The sequence below is a fragment of the Scyliorhinus torazame genome, chromosome 14 (genome assembly GCF_047496885.1).
Source record: "Scyliorhinus torazame isolate Kashiwa2021f chromosome 14, sScyTor2.1, whole genome shotgun sequence".
Lineage (NCBI taxonomy): Eukaryota > Metazoa > Chordata > Chondrichthyes > Carcharhiniformes > Scyliorhinidae > Scyliorhinus > Scyliorhinus torazame.
In genome coordinates this window covers 218284837-218306841 of record NC_092720.1, presented here as the reverse complement: position 1 = coordinate 218306841, position 22005 = coordinate 218284837, and positions in this window count along the sequence as shown.

Below are 22005 nucleotides of genomic sequence, written 5' to 3'. Positions count from 1 at the left end.
GTTATCGGGGGGAATTAATTTCTATTCAGGCACACCAGGAGAAGGCGGAGCAGGGGGGAGATAGAGAGGCTGGTGGGAGAAATCCAAAGGTGGACAGAATGTTCGCAGAGAGCCCAGAGGAAGGGCTTTTGAAGGAACGCCAGAGGCTACAATTGGAATTTGGTCTTCTATCCACGGGCAAGGCGGTGGGACAGCTGAGGAGGGTGAGAGGGGAATTAGCGAGCAGGATGCTCGTGCATCAGTTGTGGAAGCAGGAGGCGGCGAGAGAGATGGGGAAAGTGAGAGATACGGGGGGGGGAAGGTGGTCTTGGATCAGGCGGGGTGAATGGAGTGTTTTGAGATTTCTACAGCAAGGTGTATAAATCAGAACCCTCAGCCGGAGAAGAGGGGCTGAGGCAATTTTTGGGAGGACGGGGAGCTGGTCAAGGGCCTGGGGGCCTCAATTGGGCTTGGGGAGGTAATGGAGGGGCGAGAGGCAATGCAATCGGCTAAGGCCCAGTGACCGGAAGGATACCCGGTGGAATTCTATAAGAAGTTTTGCGGGGTGCTGGGGTCACTGTTGGTAAGGGCATTTAATGAAGCAAAGGAGTTAGGAGTGCTCCCCCCGACGTTGTCGCAGGCGTCGGTCTCTCTCATTTTGAAGCAGGACAAGGACCCGGAAAACTGTGGATCATACAGACCAATCTCCTCACTCTTGGAGGAGTGTCTATGTAGCTGCAGCTTGTCAGCCTCCTGAGTGTCAATCTCAGGCCTGGCGAATCCAGCACCGTTTCTCATTGGAATCGATTGTGTTCCACGTGGCGTCGGTGCTAATCCCTCAACAGTCGCTGAATCGCTACAGATGCGGCGCCAGTTTTGCTGTTGTGGAACTCCACGAATCCTGCCCCAGAGTCAACACTGAGCCTCATGAACAGAGAATTCAGCCCAATGTAGTTACAAATATATCCAATAGGGAGTTCAGGAGAAGCGTCTTTACTGAGAGAGTGATGACAGTGTCGACCTCAGGATCACACAGTGTGTTTGGGGTGAAGGGTAAAGATATATTTAATGAGAAACTAGATAAGAACATGAGGGGGAAAGAAACAGAAGGGCATGTCGACAGGAATCAAGTGTTCCCGGAAATCCCACATCAATTTCCTGTCAGTTTCTCAAAACAGCTTCAGTTCTTCCTGGTGTTCCTCACAGTGAAGTTTACTTTCCTTCTCTTTCCCATTCAGCTTTAATTTTCGAGCTTTCTCAGACAGATTCAACAAAGAACAATACAGCACAGGAACAGGCCCTTCGGCCCTCCAAGCCTGTACCTGTCATGATGCCAACCTTTGCCAAAACCCTCAGCACTTCCTTGTGCCGTATCCCTCTATACCCATCCTATCCATGTGCTTGTCAAGATGCCTTTTGTTTTGTTATAAAACATTTTATTGAGGCATTTATGGTTTTAAAACAACAAAAGACACAAGTGCAGATATTTTTTTAAATTTTAGAGTCCCCAATTATTTTATTTTCCAATTAAGGGGCAATTTAGCGTGGCCAATCCACCCAACCTGCACATTTTTGGGTTGTGGGGGAGAAGCCCACGCAGACACGGGGAGAATGTGCAAACTCCACACAGACAGTGACCCAGGGCCGGGATTCGAACCTGGGTCCTCAGCGCCGCAGTCCCAGTGCTAACCACTGCGCCACATGCCGCCCTGCATGTTCGCCCATAAACATAGTTCAACGCGTAACACACCAACACACCCCTCCATCTCCCACAGTTCTTGGCTAAGCTAGACCGACATAGTCTAACTCCCTCCCCCCTACCCCCCCTTGCTCCCTGACCCCCCCAAGAAGTCGATAAACGGCTGCCACCTCCGAACAAATCCTAATGATGATCCTCTCAGGGTGAACTTGATTTTCTCAAGCCTGAGAAACCCATCCATGTCGCTAACCCATACGCCTGTTTTCAGGGGCTTTGAGTCCCTCCACGCGAGCAATAACCGTCTCCGGGCTACCAAGGAGGCAAAGTCCAAAACCTCAGCGTCTCTCGCCCCCTGGACTCCCGTGTCTTCCGACGCTCCAAAAATCACCTTTAACGCCCTGGACATGACATAAATTTTAAAAAATAAAACATCTGCAAATCCCGGCCTGAATCCCCTAACATGTGGACATGATTTGCGGGCCGTCCTGCACATCGCCCACACCTTCCTCTACCCCAAAAACCTGCTCATCCGGGCCACAGTCATGTGTGCCCGGTGAACCACCTTGAATTGTATCAGGCTGAGCCTGGCACATGATGAGGACGTATTGACTCGGCTCATGGCGCTGCCTCTACCCGCTCCCACACCGACCCCTCCCCAACTACCCACTTCCTAATCATGGTTAAATTCACCGCCCAGTAGTAGTTCCTAAAGTTCGGCAGTGCCAGCCCTCCCTCCACTCGGCTCCGCTGCAGCAACATTTTCTTTACTCGCTGGGTTTTATGCGCCCACACAAACCAAGTTCACCCGCTTAAAAAAGGCCTTTGGAATAAAAATAAGGATACACGGAAAAGCTAACAAAAATCTTGGGAGAACCGTCATCTTTATGGTCTGTACCCTCCCCGCCAGTGACAACCGGAGCATGTCCCACCTCCGGAAGTCCTCCTTCATTTGTTCAACTAACCTTCCCAGATTTAATTTGTGTGGCTACTCCCATCTCCTTGCCACCTGAATACCCAGGTACCGAAAACTATCGTGAAGTACGCCACGCCTCCTGGGGGCCATTGCCAAAGGGCCGCTCAGAAATCTTCCGCTCACGATCGGCTGAGTTCCCGACGGCGTGGAACTAACCACCTATTGCCGGTCGGGATGCTCGCGTGGAGCTATGAAGCAATTGTGCTATCCACAATGCTACCGTGCTGCCCTATAGGCGGCTGGCGATTTAATGTGCGGGGGTTGAGGCTCGGGCGCATCATCGGGATGGCTCCACAGTCCGAGTCCGCCATGGAGCACGGCGCGGCCGCTGGAGGTCACCGCCGTGCGCAGGCGCGGCCTCTGACCCAGAAGTGCGGGGGCGCATATCTGCAGCAAAAGCTGCGAGATTCACTCCGGGTCCCTGCTAGCCCCCTGCAGGGCTATGAATTCATTTAACATTTTGCAGGAATTTCAGGAGTAAAACTCCACGGTTTTTACACCGGCGTGAGGGACATAGCCTCAATAATGGAGAATCCAACCCCTTTTCTTCGGTCAACATCGATGCAAACTACTCATTTAGTACCTCGCCCATTTCCTCTGGCTCAACACATAGATTCCCCCCACTGTCCTTAAGTGGTCCAATCCTTTCCCTGGCCACCCTCTTGCTTTTTACATATCAATAAAAAGCTTTGGGATTCACCTTAACCCTACTTGTCAAGGACTTTTCATGAACCCCCCTAGCCCTCCTAATTTCCCACTTCACTACCTTCCTACATTCTTTCTGCTCCTCAAGAGTTTCCACTGTCCCCACGCTTCTAGACCAGACAAAAGTCTCCTTTTCTTTTTGACGAGGTTCACAATATCCCTCGTTATCCAAGGCTCCTTAAATTTCCCAGACTTATTCTGCGTTCTCTCAGGAACGTGACTTTTCTGAATCCTAATCAACTGTCACTAAGACCCGATTGGCTCTGAGGTTTCTTTCTGGAAACTCCTGTCTACATCCCGGGCAGGAGTTTCTCTCCTTTTCCCAACTTTGGGTGATACAGGAGCGGCAGAAGTTGTGTCCACACTCCAGTGAAACCGGATCAGTGAAGAAATCAAGACAAATGGGACAAATTACCTTCTCGGACAAACTTTTCTCCTGCTGTCTGGAAGCCATGTTCACACTCAGCACTTCCTGATTCAAACCACTTTCAGTTCCAATGTCCCTGCTCTGCTGCTGAACACATTCAGTTCAGTAATTCCCTCATGACGCCCACTGCAATCCTCAAGGAATTATTGTTATTTGCTGCTCTCGGTCCCGCCCACTTTGAGAGCTGGAGACATAACCCGGAGCAGAATGGAGAATAAACAGGGTTAGAGTGAACGACAGGGAATAATTGAACCCAGGCGATGGGAGTGAAGGTCTGTTGGTGGTGGGGGTGGCTGGAGAGAGGATGGGAGGAGGTGGGGATTGTGTCCTGTGAGTGACTGGCAGCCTGCTGCTCTCCTTCATATACTTCTGTCTCAAAGCAGCCCCAGGCACGGATGGTCAAGTTGTGTTTTACTTTGTGGGAAACACAAACTGAAACATATTGTCCAGCTCCTCCTGACCTTCCCTTTAAATCCACCATGATCCTCTCAATTGTCACTTTGGGAGCCACTCCACACAACTGAAGACCCTCATCCCGGGTCCCATTCTGGGAAATCTCCCCTTGCACCATCCCTTCAGCCTTGACATCCTTCCCAAAGTACGGTGTCCAGAATTAGCTGTAACCTCGGTGGACAAGCAGTGGAAATCCTGTCGGGTCTGTTGACACCAAGTTGTTTGTAAATTATCAGACATGTCGACCAGTTTATTATCCAAACATTTTAACCAGATGCCCTTATTTGCGAGATGAACACAGGAGAAACACAGGTTTACAATTCAACCCAAATGTATTCACAAAAACAATAAAACAGTTATTCTCCCAAATTACCCCAATTATAAACTGCCCAAGACTCTAATACTACCGTGCCGATGAACTCGATTGAGCTGCGGGTCCAATTCTCTGAGTCTCAGTCATCTCAGGGCTCTCGTCTGCGAAGCCAGGTCTCGTACGCCTCTTCCATCCATTCTCTGGTCCGCTGTTGAGTTTTCTCCCCTGACTCTGCGTCAATTCTGAGCTGGGGAGGGTCCCAGGACGTCACCATCTTTTCTCCCTCTTCGCGTTCTTCCAGAAGTTTCTCTGGCCCTCAGCCAATGAGGTCACTGGGTGGCGGTTGCAATATCCAATGGAGTTACCGATTGCATCGCTGTGGGAACACAGACCAGAATGGGGCCGATTGTCTTCCGATCTTCTGTTGATAGAACAAGCCCAGGCATGCCCCAGCTGTGCGTATTCAGGCCCCTGACCTTCCCGTTGCTTGCCATTTTAACACAAGACCCTGCTCCCATGCCCACATGTCTGTTCTTGACCTGCTGCAATGTTCCAGTGAAGCTCAACGCAAACTGGAGGAACAACATCTCATCTTCCGGTTAGGCACGCGACAGCCTTCCGGTCTCAGCATCGAATTCAACAACTTCTGATGATTAGTTCTACTCTACCTCGACCCCTCTTTTCACTCCATTTCATTTTAATTGTCTTTTACCTTTTCTTTCTTTCTTGTCTTTCTTTATATATATTTACCCCCCCCCCCCCCCCCCAATCTTATCCACCTTTCCTTACCCTTTCTTCTCTTTGCTTCCACCTTCCCCTCCCCCCACATCTACATCTGTCACAGTTTACCCTCTGATGTTAGTTTCTCTGCTGTTTGGCCTTTCACACCTTTTGTTCTCTCCGGGGACTGCCATTAACACTCTTTCCCCTTGGTTTCTGTGGCTATTCACACCCTGTTTCCCTGGGTTTCTGGGATTATGACTCATCTTTCATTCTCACTCCACAGTATAAATATTTCCCACTTTCTCTGTCTGTTAGCTTTGACAAAGGGTCACCTGGACTCGGAACGTTAGCTCTTTTCTTTCCCTACAGATGCTGCCAGACCTGCTGAGATTTTCCAGCAGTTTCTCCAGCATTTGGAGTATTGCGTGCAATTCTGGCCGCCGCATTATAGGAAGGATGTGGAAGCATTGGAAAGGGAGCAGAGGAGATTTACCAGAATGTTGCCTGGTATGGAGGGAAGATCTTATGAGGAAAGGCTGAGGGACTTGAGGCTGTTTTCGTTAGAGAGAAGAAGGTTAAGAGGTGACTTAATTGAGGCATACAAGATGATCAGAGGATTGGATAGGGTGGACAGTGAGAGCCTTTTTCCTTGGATGGTGTGATGTCTAGCACGAGGAGACATAGCTTTAAATTGAGGGGAGATAGATATAGGACAGATGTCAGAGGTAGGTTCTTTATTCAGAGTAGTAAGGGCGTGGAATGCCCTGCCTGCAACAGTAGTGGACTCGCCAACACTAAGGGCATTCAAATGGTCATTAGATAGACATATGGACGATAAGGGAATAGTGTAGATGGGCTTTAGAGTGGTTTCACAGGTCGGCGCAACATCGAGGGCCAAAGGGCCTGTACTGCGATGTTCTATGTTCTAAGTTCTCTTTGCCCCAGCTGTTTTTCTTTGTCCTGTACATTCAAACTTGGCTGTTTGAATTCCATTCAGGCCTGTCTGTGGTTCTGACTGTGGTTCAGTTAAAGTATCCAATTGTCTATTGGCCATTTTACCACAATCATTTCTCCGGGGTCACTGTAGGTTCCCACTTAATTCAGTCCAGAGATCCCTCCATGGAAATGCAACCTCAAGGTTAGGCCATAATAAGACCATGAGGCAGAATTGGCCATTAAGCTCATCGAGTCTGCTCCGCTATTCAATGAGGTCATGGCTGATCTGATATAATCCTCCACTCCATTATCCCGCCTTAGCCCCAAAATCCTTGATTCTGGACTGGACTGTACGCAGAACAATACTTTTCACTGTAACTTATATGTACACGTGACAATAAAACAAATTCAACAAATCCAATCAAATCCGATTCCCTCGCTGATTAAAAATCTGTCTATCTCAGCCGTGAACATGCTTAACGACCCAGCCTCTACAGCTCTGTGCGGGAAAAAATTCCACAGATTCACTCCTCTCTGAGAGAAGAAGGGCGGGAATCTCCCTTCTGGGGACTAAGTCCAGGTGATGTCTAACTCGTGCCTTGTACAGTTTTAGCAAGATTTCCCTATTTTTCTCCTCCATTCCCTTTGAAATAAGGATCCACATTCCATTTGCCTTCCCCATTACCTGCTGAACTTGCACGTTGTTTTTTGTGATTTATTCACGAGGACCCCCCAATCCCTCAGTGCTGCAGCTTTCTGCAGTCTCTCTCCATTTAAATAATATTCAGCTCCTTTATTCTTCCCACCAAAACATTTTCCTGCATTATATTCCATCTGCCAAGTTTTTGCCCACTCCCATACCTGCCTCTGTCCCTGTGTCGACTCTTTGTGTCATCCTCAACACTTCCCTTCCCACCTATTTTTTGTAATTTGCAAACTCGGCAATTCTTAATCAAATTGTAAACATGACAACAATTCACCTTTAAATGGTACCTCCCTCTCCTGGAGAGGGGGTGGGGGGGACGGGGACGTGGGTCATCCATGAGACCCAGTGTCCTTTTCTTCATTTCAGCGTTCAGTTGAATTCACAAAGAGGATCCAGTTTCAGTGTCAAGGATTCTAGATCAGTGATCATACAGCGGGGGGAGGGATTCTCCCTTAGCTGCCACCGAAATCGCCGTTAGCACCTCCGCGATTCTCCAGACCCGGTGCCCTCCAGCACCTCCGCGATTCTCCAGACCCGGTATCCTCCAGCACCTCCGCGATTCTCCAGACCCGGTACCCTCCAGCACCTCCGCGATTCTCCAGACCCGGTACCCTCCAGCACCTCCGCGATTCTCCAGACCCGGTACCCTCCAGCACCTCCGCGATTCTCCAGACCCGGTACCCTCCAGCACCTCCGCGATTCTCCAGACCAGGTACCCTCCAGCACCTCCGCCATTCTCCAGACCCGGTACCCTCCAGCACCTCCGCGATTCCCCAGACCCGGTACCCTCCAGCACCTCCGCCATTCTCCAGACCCGGTACCCTCCAGCACCTCCGCGATTCTCCAGACCCGGTACCCTCCAGCACCTCCGCGATTCTCCAGACCCGGTACCCTCCAGCACCTCCGCGATTCTCCACACCGGTACCCTCCAGCACCTCCGCGATTCTCCAGACCCGGTACCCTCCAGCACCTCCGCGATTCTCCACACCCGGTACCCTCCAGCACCTCCGCGATTCTCCAGACCCGGTGCCCTCCAGCACCTCCGCGATTGTCCAGACCCGGTACCCTCCAGCACCTCCGCGATTCTCCAGACCCGGTACCCTCCAGCACCTCCGCGATTGTCCAGACCCGGTACCCTCCAGCACCTCCGCGATTCTCCAGACCTGGGGCGTCATTCTCCGACCCCCCCCAGAGGGTCGGAGAATGGCCGTTGGCCGCCGTGAACCCCGCCCCCACCGGTTGCCGAAGTCTCCGAAGGGAGAAAAGTCGGCGGGGCGTTAATGGCGCCGCTGCCGCGGAGAATGTCACGGGTCTGCGCAAGGCAGCCGATTTTCGGCCTGCCGATATTCTCCCTTCCGGATGGGCCGAAGTCCCGTCGACGTGATGACCGTTCACGTCGACGTAAATTAAACCTCCTTTTCATCGGCGTGACCCTGTGCTCCAGGTTCACGCCGACCAGCGTGGAGGTGAGTGACGGCCTGGGGGGTTGGCTCTGGGCAGGCGATGGCGTGGCCGCAGTCTGAATGCGTGAGGAGAGGTGTGTCTAGGGTTGTGTGTGTGTGTGTGTGCAGCGGGGGGGTGGGGGGGGGGGGGTGGTTAGAGTAGGCTGGGCTCCGGGGGAGTGCCGGGAGGGGGTCAGTGCCGTGGAAGGGGATGGGGGGGTCCGTGCCGGGGAGGGGGACGGGGGGGGGTCTGTGCCGGGGACGGGGATGGGGGGTCCGTGCCGGGTTGGAGGTTGGGGGGGGGGGTCCGTGCCGGGGTGGAGGTTGGGGGGGGGTCTGTGCCGGGGAGGGGGATGGGGGGTCCGTGCCGGGGTGGAGGTTGGGGGGTCCGTGCCGGGGTGGAGGTTGGGGGGTGTCCATGCCGGGGAGGGGGATGGGGGGTCCGTGCCGGGGAGGGGCATGGGGAGTCCGTGACGGGGTGTAGGTTGGGGGGGGTCCGTGCCGGGAAGGGGGATGGGGGGTCCGTGCCGGGGTGGAGGTTGGGGGGGTGGACCGTGCCGGGGAGGGGGATGGGGGGTCCGTGCCGGGGTGGAGGTTGGGGGGGGTCCGTGCCGTGGAGGGGGATGGGGGGTCCGTGCCGGGGAGGGGGATGCGAGGGCAAGTGAGTTGGTCCACCTGGCCAGGTGCCAGCCTCCAACAGTTGGACCCATGCAGTCCATGCCACCTGGCTGGGGGGAGGAGGGGATATGGGCAATGATGACATGTCGTCGTTCCCCTCCCCCCCACCAGGCCGTCATGTTTTCCGATCATCCAGCGATGTTGGCCGCCGTGGCGGCAGCCGCTCATGTCTATGTTGCCCTGGATGAGGAGGAGGAGGAGGAGGAGGAGGAGCCTGCCAGAGAGGCGGCGCAGGCTGCCGCAGAGGGACAGGCGGCATCCACCCAGGCTGGAGGGACACCTGACCGACAGGACGAGGAGGGGGAGGAGGACGCCGCGGCCCCACGGCAACGGAGGCACCCGAGGGCGCCCCGTGTGTACCGGCCCCGGCAGTCATACCAGGACCTCACGGACCGGGAATAAAGGAGGAGACTCCGGATGAGGCGGGAAACCGTGGCACACATCTGCCACCTGCTGGCACACCTGTCACCGCGTGGCACTGGCGGGGGACACCCTCTCCCCGTGTCCGTCAAGGTTACGGTGGCCCTGAACTTTTATGCAACGGGGTCATTCCAGGCACTGAGTGGGGACCTGTCCGGCATATCGCAGACATCGGTGCATCGGTGCATCCGGGCAGTGACAGATGCTCTATATGCCATGGCGCACCGCTACATCCGCTTCCCCGTGGACCGGGCCAGCCAAGATGCCCGGGCCGTGGGCTTCTCTGCCGTGGCCGGGTTCCCCATGGTCCAGGGCGCGATCGATGGGATGCACGTCGCCGTGCGGCCACCTGCAGATAACAGGGCCGTGTTCACCAATAGGAAGGGGACCTATTCGATGAACATACAGGTGGTCTGCGACCACCGCATGATGATACTGCACGTCTGCGCCCGTTACCCAGGCAGTGTACACGACTCATCCATCCCCGGTATGTACGAGGGACGCCATCCCCGGCTGAGGGGCTGGTTGCTGGGCGACAGGGGCTACCCATTGCGATCGTGGCTGATGACGCCTATACGGAGGCCACGCAATGAGGCGGAGAACCGCTACAATGATGCCCATGTAGCGACAAGGGGAGTGATAGAGAGGTGCTTTGGTGTGCTGAAGATCCGTTTCAGGTGCCTGGACCTCTCTGGGGGCGCCCTCCAGTATCGATCAGATAGGGTCGGCCGCATCATTGTGGTGTGCTGCGTCCTGCACAACATAGCCCAGCAGAGGGGCGATGTGCCGCAGGCAGAGGAGGGCGGAGTGGAGGAGCAGCAGGAAGAGGCGCAGTCCTCCCCAGATGAGGGGGATGGGGGTAATGGTCAGGGCAGACGGGGTAGACACAGGCGGTTGGCTGTCCACCGTTACCGGCTGGCCCAGCGGCACGGGACAGACTGATAGACGCCCGCTTCACTGACTAGATGGGCGTGGGAATCGGGTAGTATGGCCACAGACCGCACACCATGGCAACAGCCGACCACCCACACCCCCCACCCATCCACCCACCCAGCACCCTCACCCCCCTCCCCAACCCCACCCACCCCACCCGCATGCACACCACCCCCCCCCATTGCCGATCCACCTGCGGCACAACGGGCCGGGCTCACACAGTTGCGGGTGGACGCGTGTCTATTGCAGGCCATGGAGGATGATGACAACCCGCCCTGCGGTGAGCTCCTGGCTCTACATCATTGGACTATGTCTGACCCATGGCCACAGTACCACCATCCACCCGGACCATCCCTGCATGCGGCTGTGACACTGCAGCGCACGGTCCCGTCCTCTGCCCGGGGGATGTTGATGGCGGCCCAGGGGGAAGGGGGCAGACGCACCTGGGGCTGAGGTAAGACCACCCTCACACACACACTTGCGCTCAACGTACATGACACCCCCGCATGCTTTGGACAGAGCCCAAAGGCAGCTTCGGTAGGTGTAACATTGACTTTAATAACCAAAGGAGTTCATGCACGTGCCCTAGCCCCTAAAACTCATCTGTGCCCTGCACCCGTGCCAACTGACTCAGTGTCTAATTGTTTGGCCTTACGGGCCCTTTGACTACGTCTACGTGGTTCCCCAGACGGTACAGCAGAACTGGAGGTGGACTCCTGTGATTCCTGCCCTCTGACACTGGATCCCTTTGGTGGCCGTTTCCTGGGGCGTCCTGGCCTAGGTGGGCCAGGCTGCAGCCCGGGCGACTGGGATGGCGAGCTGCCAGCATGTCCTGCCCGTTGCCCACCCGATGCACCTGGGACGGAAGGGGGGGAGTCCGAGGTGTCGCGGTGTACCGGGACCTCCCCTTCAGGGGGAGCCGGGACGGACCACACCACCTCCTCCTCCCTCGGGGTGCCCGATGGCCCCCAGGCCTCTACATGGGTGGGGGATGCGAACGGACTGGCCATCCGACGCCCCCCCGACATCTGGCGCTGCCAGTCCTGGAGGCCCGTGCTGGTATCGACAGGGGTCTGCAGGTTTTCAGCCATGGAGCCCAGGGGGTTGGCAAACCCTGTCTGTGACAGTGCGCCGCCGGCTCGCACATGGCCACTGGCGCCGATGCCCTCAGCGATGGCCTGCTGAGACTGGGCCATGGCCTGCTGAGACTGGGCCATGGCCTACAGAGACTGGGCTATGGCGTTGAGCGCCTCTGCCATCTGGCGCTGGCACTGGCTCATGGCCTCCTGTGAGAGGGCAGCCATTTCCTGGGCCACAGACGCCGCCTGCACGGAAAGCCCCAGGCCTCGCAAACCGTTCCCCATGTCTGATACCGTCGCACCCATTGCCTCCACCGCGGACGCCACCCGTGCGGTGTCAGCTTGGGTGGCACACATGACCGGCACCACTCCCAGCTCCTGGACGCGGGTGGACTCCTCCACCTGCGACTGCAGCCGCCGCAAGCCACCCGTCACCCTCTTCGCTCGTCTCCGGGTCGGTGGTTGCATCGGATCTATGTGTGGGTGTGGTAACTCCAGGAACCCGGGATCCATCTGGGCGGCAGATGTTCGCTTGGGCTGGGCTGCCCTCCGACCGCCCGGCCCCTCTGCTGCTCCTACCTCCACCTGCTGTACCGGGACGGCTGTGTTGTGCGCACCAGTGAGTGTACCAGACACCTCATCACTAAAGTGCCCAACCGTGGTGAGTGTTTCTGCGATGGTGGAGGGTGTTGGTGACAGCAGTGCCGTTGTGTCGTGCTCTTCATCCCACTCTGAGTCCATGGCACTTTGGGGTGGGGGTTCGTCTCCACCCATCCACTCTGAGTCACTGTCCGGTATTTCGCCTTCCTGGGTAGTGCTGTCCCGGGTAGGGGTGTCCTGGGCAGTGCTGTCCCGGGTAGTGGTGTCCCGGGTAGTGGTGTCCCGGGTAGTGGTGTCCTGGGTAGTGGTGTCCTGGGTAGTGGTGTCCTGGGTAGTGGTGTCCTGGCTCGGATGTGACGGGGGCCTGTGGCTGCCCCCCTCGTCGCTGGGTGGTCGCTCCCGCACGTGACGGGGGTGTCGTCTCCCTGTTGCTCCAGGTCTCTCCGTCTCCCGTGGCCTCCGAGGGGCATCCTGCGGGCGTCGCATGCTGGAGGGTGCGGGTCTCTCCGTCTCCCGTGGTGTGCGAGGGGCATCCTGCGGGCGTCGCATGTTGGAGGGTGCGGGTCTCTCCGTCTCCCGTGGTGTGCAAGGGGCATCCTGCGGGCGTCCCTGGAGGGTGCGGATCTCTCGGTCTCCCGTGGCCTCCGAGGGGCATCCTGCGGGCGTCGCATGCTGGAGGGTTCATGTCTCTCCGTCTCCCGTGGCCTCCGAGGGGCATCCTGCGGACGGTCTGCATCTGCGGGGATGGGTGCCTGGACGTTTGGTCCTGCGATACACAATGAAGCATGCATGGTTAGACATCAGGCAGTGATCAGGTGATACGGGGGAGGGGGATATAGGGGAGGGGGGATATGGGGACGGGCTGTCGGTGGCTCACTTGCTACTACGCCCCCGACCTCTGCATCAGCAACCTCCCGGTCGCCAGGTCCGCCAGCCAGTTCCAGGGCCCTTTCCTCGTGTTCGGTCAGTGGCCTCTCATCAGCGGGGCCTCCTCCAGTCCTCACATGCTCCCTATTGTTGTGTGCGCGCTTATCCTGTGGGGGGGGGGGGGGTGGCAGGGGTAAAAGGCAACACTGTTAGGCAGGTATATGAATGCACGTCATCGGTTGCGCGTGCATTGCAGAGGTTAAGGTTAGAGCTGGATTCACTTGGGGATATGGGGGAGGGGGGATATGGGGGATATGGATGAGGGGGATATGGGGGAGGGGGGATATGGGGGATATGGGGGAGGGGGGATATGGGGGATATGGGGGAGGGGGGATATGGGGGAGGGGGGATATGGGGGAGGGGGGATATGGGGGAGGGGGCATATGGGGGAGGGGGGATATGGGGAGGGGGGATATGGGGGAGGGGGTATATGGGGAGGGGGTATATGGGGAGGGGGATATGGGGGAGGGGGATATGGGGATATTGTGGAGGGGGATATGGGAGAGGGGGGATATGGGGGAGGGGGGATATGGGGGAGGGGGGATATGGGGGAGGGGGAATATGGGGGAGGGGGGATATGGGGGAGGGGGGTTTATGGGGGATATGGGGAGGGGGGATATGGGGGATATGGGGGAGGGGGATATGGGGGAGGGGGGATATGTGGGATATGGGGGAGGGGGGATATGGGGGATATGGGGGAGGGGGGATATGGGGGAGGGGGGGATATGGGGAGGGGGGTTTATGGGGGATATGGGGGAGGGGGGATATGGGGGAGGGGGGATATGGGGGAGGGGGGATATGGGGGATATTGTGGAGGGGGGATATGGGAGAGGGGGGATATGGGGGAGGGGGGATATGGGGGAGGGGGATATGGGGGAGGTGGGGATATGGGGGATATGGGGGAGGGGGGTTATGGGGGATATGGGGGAGGGGGGATTATGGAGGATATGGGGGAGGGGGGATATGGGGAGGCTCACCCTGCCTGCTCTGACGAGGTCGTTCACCTTCTTGTGGCACTGGGTGCCTGTCCGTGGTGTCAGGGCCGCAGCGGTGACGGCCTCTGCCACTTCCCTCCACAGACGCCGGCTGTGGCATGGGGCAACTCTGCGGCCGTGCCCGGGATACAGGGCGTCCCTCCTCTGCTCCACCGCGTCCAGGAGCGCCTCCACATCCCGTGACTCGAACCTCGGGGCTGAGCGACGGCCAGCCATCCAGTCGGGTGTTGCGGTCGGGTGTTTCGGTCGGGTGGGGGAGCAGCGCGGCCTTATGAGCCGTCACGCCGCGCAGCGCGTATGACGCTGCACGGCGTGAACCACTGCGCAAGCGCGGATCCCGTTACGTCGCTGCTAGCCCATTTCGGGCCAGAGACTTTCGACCCATTTTTCCGACGTGACGCAAGTCGGATTTGCGCCGTTTTTTGCGCCGATCGGCGGACTTTCCGCCGATAACGGAGAATTTTGCCCCTGCTACCTCCAGCACCTCTGCGATTCTCCAGACCCGGTACCCTCCAGCACCTCCGCGATTCTCCAGACCCGGTACCCTCCAGCACCTCCGCGATTCTCCAGACACGGTACCCTCCAGCACCTCCGCGATTCTCCAGACCCGGTACCCTCCAGCACCTCCGCGATTCTCCAGACACGGTACCCTCCAGCACCTCCGCGATTCTCCAGACCCGGTACCCTCCAGCATCTCCGCGATTCTCCAGACCCGGTACCCTCCAGCACCTCCGCGATTCTCCAGACACGGTACCCTCCAGCACCTCCGCGATTCTCCAGACCCGGTACCCTCCAGCACCTCCGCGATTCTCCAGACCCGGTACCCTCCAGCATCTCCGCGATTCTCCAGACCCGGTACCCTCCAGCATCTCCGCGATTCTCCAGACCCGGTACCCTCCAGCACCTCCGCGATTCTCCAGACCCGGTACCCTCCAGCATCTCCGCGATTCTCCAGACCCGGTACCCTCCAGCACCTCCGCGATTGTCCAGACCCGGTACCCTCCAGCATCTCCGCGATTCTCCAGACCCGGTACCCTCCAGCACCTCCGCGATTGTCCAGACCCGGTACCCTCCAGCACCTCCACGATTCTCCAGACCCGGTACCCTCCAGCACCTCCGCGATTGTCCAGACCCGGTACCCTCCAGCACCTCCGCGATTGTCCAGACCCGGTACCCTCCAGCACCTCCCCGATTCTCCAGACCCGGTACCCTCCAGCACCTCGGCGATTCTCCAGACCTGGTACCCTCCAGCACCTCCGCGATTCTCCACACCCGGTACCCTCCAGCACCTCCGCGATTCTCCAGACCCGGTACCCTCCAGCACCTCCGCGATTCTCCAGACCCGGTGCCCTCCAGCACCTCCGCGATTCTCCAGACCCGGTACCCTCCAGCACCTCCGCGATTCTCCAGACCCGGTACCCTCCAGCACCTCCGCGATTCTCCAGACCCGGTACCCTCCAGCACCTCCGCGATTCTCCAGACCCGGTACCCTCCAGCACCTCCGCGATTCTCCAGACCCGGTACCCTCCAGCACCTCCGCGATTCTCCAGACCCGGTACCCTCCAGCACCTCCGCGATTCTCCGTCTCCGATGGGCCGAGTGGTTCACTTGTGCTTTTAAAAATGGTGAAACCGGCATCGTGGCTGCTGAGGGAGAGAGAGGGGTACGGAATATGTCCATCATCACCATAGCTGTTGAGTTCGGGAGTGAGAGCTGGGACCTTAGAATCAGCGCGGGAATTTTGAAAAGCGCGGGGGCTGCGAGACAGAGGGGACCATTTAAAAGGTCGCTGTCTGTGGTGAGGTGAGTACAGATTAACTTACTTGCCTTGCAGGTCAGCTGTTGAGTTCGGGAGTGAGAGCTGGGACCTTAGAATCAGCGCGGGAATTTTGAAAAGCGCGGGGGCTGCGAGACAGAGGGGACCATTTAAAAGGTCGCTGTCTGTGGTGAGGTGAGTACAGATTAACAACTTGCTTACCTTGCAGGCCAAGTCGATTTCAGCAGGAGCGGAGCAGGTTAGTCCATTTCTGCGGGGGCAGTGCGGAAGTGATTTCTGGGAGGTAAGTTTCTCCTTTAAATAAATTTTTAAAAAAAAAAATTCTAGTGTTTAAGGTGGGAACAGGAAGTCGACCCGCGGACGTCTGGGAAGACCCTCACCAATAAATTCTGGTGGAGAGGAAACCCGAGACACTACACGTGTAGTGTCTCCCACCCGCCCTCCTCCTCTAACCTAATAATAAAACCCTTTGGTGTGAGGTAAGTACCATATTTTATTATTGTTATTAATAATTTTTATTCTTTATTTTTTTTTTATATATAAAATTTTTTTTAAATTTAGTTGTTAGCCAGATCTTGGTAGAAAGTTAGAGGAATGGCAGGGAAGGGAGTGCAATGTTCCTCCTGCAGGATGTTTGAGGTGAGGGATGCCGTTAGTGTCCCTGCTGATTTTACCTGCAGGAAGTGCTGCCATCTCCAGCTCCTCCAAGACCGAGTTAGGGAACTGGAGCTGGAGTTGGAAGAACTTCGGATCATTCGGGAGGCAGAGGGGGTCATAGATAGCAGCTTCAGGGAATTAGTTACACCAAAGATTGGAGATAGATGGGTAACTGTAAGAGGGACGGGGAAAAAACAGTCAGTGCAGGGATCCCCTGCGGTCGTTCCCCTGAGAAACAAGTATACCGCTTTGGATACTTGTGGGGGGGGCGACTTACCAGGGGTAAGCCATGGGGTACAGACCTCTGGCACAGAGTCTGTCCCTGTTGCTCAGAAGGGAAGGGGGGAGAGGAGCAGAGCATTAGTAATTGGGGACTCTATAGTCAGGGGCACAGATAGGAGATTTTGTGGGAGCGTGAGAGACTCACGTTTGGTATGTTGCCTCCCAGGTGCAAGGGTACGTGATGTCTCGGATCGTGTTTTCCGGGTCCTTAAGGGGGAGGGGGAGCAGCCCCAAGTCGTGGTCCACATTGGCACTAACGACATAGGTAGGAAAGGGGATAAGGATGTCAGGCAGGCTTTCAGGGAGCTAGGATGGAAGCTCAGAACTAGAACAAACAGAGTTGTTATCTCTGGGTTGTTGCCCGTGCCACGTGATAGTGAGATGAGGAATAGGGAGAGAGAGCAATTAAACACGTGGCTACAGGGATGGTGCAGGCGGGAGGGATTCAGATTTCTGGATAATTGGGGCGCTTTCTGGGGAAGGTGGGACCTCTACAGACAGGATGGTCTACATCTGAACCTGCGGGGCACAAATATCCTGGGGGGGAGATTTGTTAGTGCTCTTTGGGGGGGTTTAAACTAATGCAGCAGGGGCATGGGAACCTGGATTGTAGTTTTAGGGTAAGGGAGAATGAGAGTATAGAGGTCAGGAGCTCAGATTTGACGTCGGAGGAGGGGGCCAGTGTTCAGGTAGGTGGTTTGAAGTGTGTCTACTTCAATGCCAGGAGTATACGAAATAAGGTAGGGGAACTGGCAGCATGGGTTGGTACCTGGGACTTCGATGTTGTGGCCATTTCGGAGACGTGGATAGAGCAGGGACAGGAATGGATGTTGCAGGTTCCGGGGTTTAGGTGTTTTAGTAAGCTCAGGGAAGGAGGCAAAAGAGGGGGAGGTGTGGCGCTGCTAGTCAAGAGCAGTATTACGGTGGCGGAGAGGATGCTAGATGGGGACTCATCTTCCGAGGTAGTATGGGCTGAGGTTAGAAACAGGAAAGGAGAGGTCACCCTGTTGGGAGTTTTCTATAGGCCTCCAAATAGTTCTAGGGATGTAGAGGAAAGGATGGCGAAGATGATCCTGGATATGAGCGAAAGTAACAGGGTAGTTATTATGGGAGACTTTAACTTTCCAAATATTGACTGGAAAAGATATAGTTCGAGTACATTAGATGGGTCGTTTTTTGTTCAGTGTGTGCAGGAGGGTTTCCTGACACAGTTTGTTGACAGGCCAACAAGAGGTGAGGCCACATTGGATTTGGTTTTGGGTAATGAACCAGGCCAGGTGTTGGATTTGGAGGTAGGTGAGCACTTTGGGGACAGTGACCACAATTCGGTGACGTTTACGTTAAGGATGGAAAGGGATAAGTATACACCGCAGGGCAAGAGTTATAGCTGGGGGAAGGGAAATTATGATGCCATTAGACGTGACTTGGGGGGGATAAGGTGGAGAAGTAGGCTGCAAGTTTTGGACACACTGGATAAGTGGAGCTTGTTCAAGGATCAGCTATTGCGTGTTCTTGATAAGTATGTACCGGTCAGGCAGGGAGGAAGGTGCCGAGCGAGGGAACCGTGGTTTACCAAAGAAGTGGAATCTCTTGTTAAGAGGAAGAAGGAGGCCTATGTGAAGATGAGGTGTGAAGTTTCAGTTGGGGCGATGGATAGTTACAAGGTAGCGAGGAAGGATCTAAAGAGAGAGCTAAGACGAGCAAGGAGGGGACATGAGAAGTATTTGGCAGGAAGGATCAAGGAAAACCCAAAAGCTTTCTATAGGTATGTCAGGAATAAGCGAATGACTAGGGACAGAGTAGGACCAGTCAAGGACAGGGATGGGAAGTTGTGTGTAGAGTCTGAAGAGATAGGCGAGATACTAAATGAATATTTTTCGTCAGTATTCACTCAGGAAAAAGATAATGTTGTGGAGGAGAATGCTGAGCTCCAGGTAAATAGATTAGATGGCATTGAGGTAAGTAGGGAAGAGGTGTTGGCAATTCTGGACAGGCTGAAAATAGATAAGTCCCCGGGGCCTGATGGGATTTATCCTAGGATTCTCTGGGAGGCCAGGGAAGAGATTGCTGGACCATTGGCTTTGATTTTTATGTCATCATTGGATACAGGAATAGTGCCAGAGGACTGGAGGATAGCAAATGTGGTCCCTTTGTTCAAAAAGGGGTGCAGAGACAACCCCGGCAACTATAGACCGGTGAGCCTCACGTCTGTAGTGGGTAAAGTCTTGGAGGGCATTATAAGAGACAAGATTTATAATCATCTAGATAGGAATAATATGATCAGGGATAGTCAGCATGGCTTTGTGAAGGGTAGGTCATGCCTCACAAACCTTATCGAGTTCTTTGAGAAGGGGACTGAACAGGTAGACGAGGGTAGAGCAGTTGATGTGGTGTATATGGATTTCAGCAAAGCGTTTGATAAGGTTCCCCACGGTAGGCTATTGCAGAAAATACGGAGGCTGGGGATTGAGGGTGATTTAGAGATGTGGATCAGAAATTGGCTAGCTGAAAGAAGACAGAGGGTGGTGGTTGATGGGAAATGTTCAGAATGGAGTTCTGTCACAAGTGGAGTACCACAAGGATCTGTTCTGGGGCCGTTGCTGTTTGTCATTTTTATCAATGACCTAGAGGAAGGCGCAGAAGGGTGGGTGAGTAAATTTGCAGACGATACTAAAGTCGGTGGTGTTGTCGATAGTGAGGAAGGAAGTAGCAGGTTACAGAGGGATATAGATAAGCTGCAGTGCTGGGCTGAGAGGTGGCAAATGGAGTTTAATGTAGAGAAGTGTGAGGTGATTCACTTTGGAAGGAAAAACAGGAATGTGGAATATGTGGCTAATGGAAAAGTTCTTGAAAGTGTGGATGAGCAGAGGGATCTAGGTGTCCATGTACATAGATCCCTGAAAGTTGCCACCCAGGTTGATAGGGTGGTGAAGAAGGCCTATGGAGTGTTGGCCTTTATTGGTAGAGGGATTGAGTTCCGGAGTCAGGAGGTCATGTTGCAGCTGTACAGAACTCTGGTACGGCCGCATTTGGAGTATTGCGTACAGTTCTGGTCACCGCATTATAGGAAGGACGTGGAGGCTTTGGAACGGGTGCAGAGGAGATTTACCAGGATGTTGCCTGGTATGGAGGGAAAATCTTATGAGGAAAGGCTGATGGACTTGAGGTTGTTTTCGTTAGAGAGAAGAAGGTTAAGAGGAGACTTAATAGAGGCATACAAAATGATCAGAGGGTTAGATAGGGTGGACAGTGAGAGCCTTCTCCCGCGGATGGAAATGGCTAGCACGAGGGGACATAGCCTTAAACTGAGGGGTAATAGATATAGGACAGAGGTCAGGGGTAGGTTCTTTACGCAAAGAGTAGTGAGGCCGTGGAATGCCCTACCTGCTACAGTAGTGAACTCGCCAACATTAAGGGCATTTAAAAGTTTATTGGATAAACATATGGATGATAATGGTATAGTGTAGGTTAGATGGCTTTTGTTTCGGTGCAACATCGTGGGCCGAAGGGCCTGTACTGCGCTGTATTGTTCTATGTTCTATGTTCTATAGTTTACTGACAGGTTGCTGGCTGGGGGCCTTCTGCCAGGGCCGGGGGGAGTACTAGGGGGTGGCTAGGAGATGGGCTGTAGGGTTGGGGTGGGCGGGCACAGGACACCATTGCCGCAGCCGGCAAGGCCGCCACGTAGCTGCGCCAACCGCTGACTGCCCACTTTGAACCTGGTGCCAGGGGTCGTATAGGTGTCCCCCCAGGGCACCCCCCCTGAGTGCCCTCTGGCCCCAAATGACCCACAGCTGTGTGGGCACACTCCAGCACAAGCAGTGCCATGTTTTGTCTGGAGTAAGTATGTGTGGGGAGTGTAATGTGTATGTGTGGCTGCAGCTTGTCAGCCTCCCGAGTGTCGAATCCCGCACCGTTTTTCATTGGAATAATTGTGTTCCACGAGGCCCCGGTGCTCGGCCCTGAATGGAAGCCGAATTGGTCCAGGGGCGGCGCCGCTTTTTCTGTCGTAAAAGTCCACAGATTCTCCGCGGCGTCGACACTTCGGGCTGGGTTCTCCCATTTTGTGGCTAAGTGCCGACGGCGGCATGGAAACCGTGGCGTTTTACGACGCCAAAATCGGCGCCCAATCCTCACCGATCCTGGGACCCGTGCAGGGCCAGCAGCCGCGGTGGGTGAAACTCCCGGCTCCCACGACACAAACGGCTGAGGAATGGCCGGATCCGTGACGCGCAGGCGCATGGCGACGACCAGCTTTAGCTGCAGATACGGCCCCGCCAGCCGTGCGCGGAACAACCTGCCAAATACTGCCCCCATGGCTACCCCATGGCCTCCCCCGGCAGTCCCCCCTCGCCCTCGCCCTCGCGGAAGCCCCCCCCCAGCCAGCAGCATGCCTCCCGGCCGACTGTGGCACCGCTGGTCACAGTCCGCAGCCCCCACTCCGGGTTCCCAACCGCTGAGACTACATTTTGATAAGATCCTTCACAAGAGGTTAGTTGGCAAAAATTAAAGCACATGGGATTGTGGGAATGTACGTGGATCAGGAATTGGTGACAGACAGGAAACAGAGAGTGGGAATAAATGGATCTTTTTCCGAGTGGCAGGCAGTGACTAGTGAGGTACCACAGGAGTCAGTGTTTGGGCCCCAGCTGTTCACGATATATAAACACAACCTGGATGAGGGAACCAAATGTAACATTTCCAAGTTTGTGGATGACACAAAACTGGGTGGAATTGTGAGTTGTGAGGAGGATGCAAGGAGGCTTCAAGGTGATTGAGACAAGTTGAGTGAGTGGACAAACACATGGCAGATGCAGGATAACGTGGCTAAATGTGAAGTTATTCATTGCGGTGTGAAAAACAGAAAGGAAGAGGATTATTTAAATGGTGATGTATTGGGAAGTGTGGATGTACAAAGGGATCTGGGTCCTTGTACACCAGCCAATCAAAGTGGAGAGGCAGCTGCAGCAAGCAATTAGGAAGGTGAATGGTTTGTTGGCCTTCATTGTGAGAGGATTGGAGTTCAGAAGTAGGGATGTGTCACTGCAGTTATACAGGGCCTTGGTGAGACCACACCTGGAGTATTGTGAGCAGTTTTGGTCTCCCTGCCTGAGAAAGGATTTACTTGTCACAGAGGGAGTGCAGCGGAGATTCACTCGGCTAATACTGGGGTTGGGGGGACAGTGCAATGAGGAGAGAATGATTCGACTGGGCCTGTGTTCACTCGGGTTTAGAAGGATGAGAGGAGATCTGATTGAAACGTATAAAATTCTAACAGGGCTGGAGAAACTAGATCCAGGG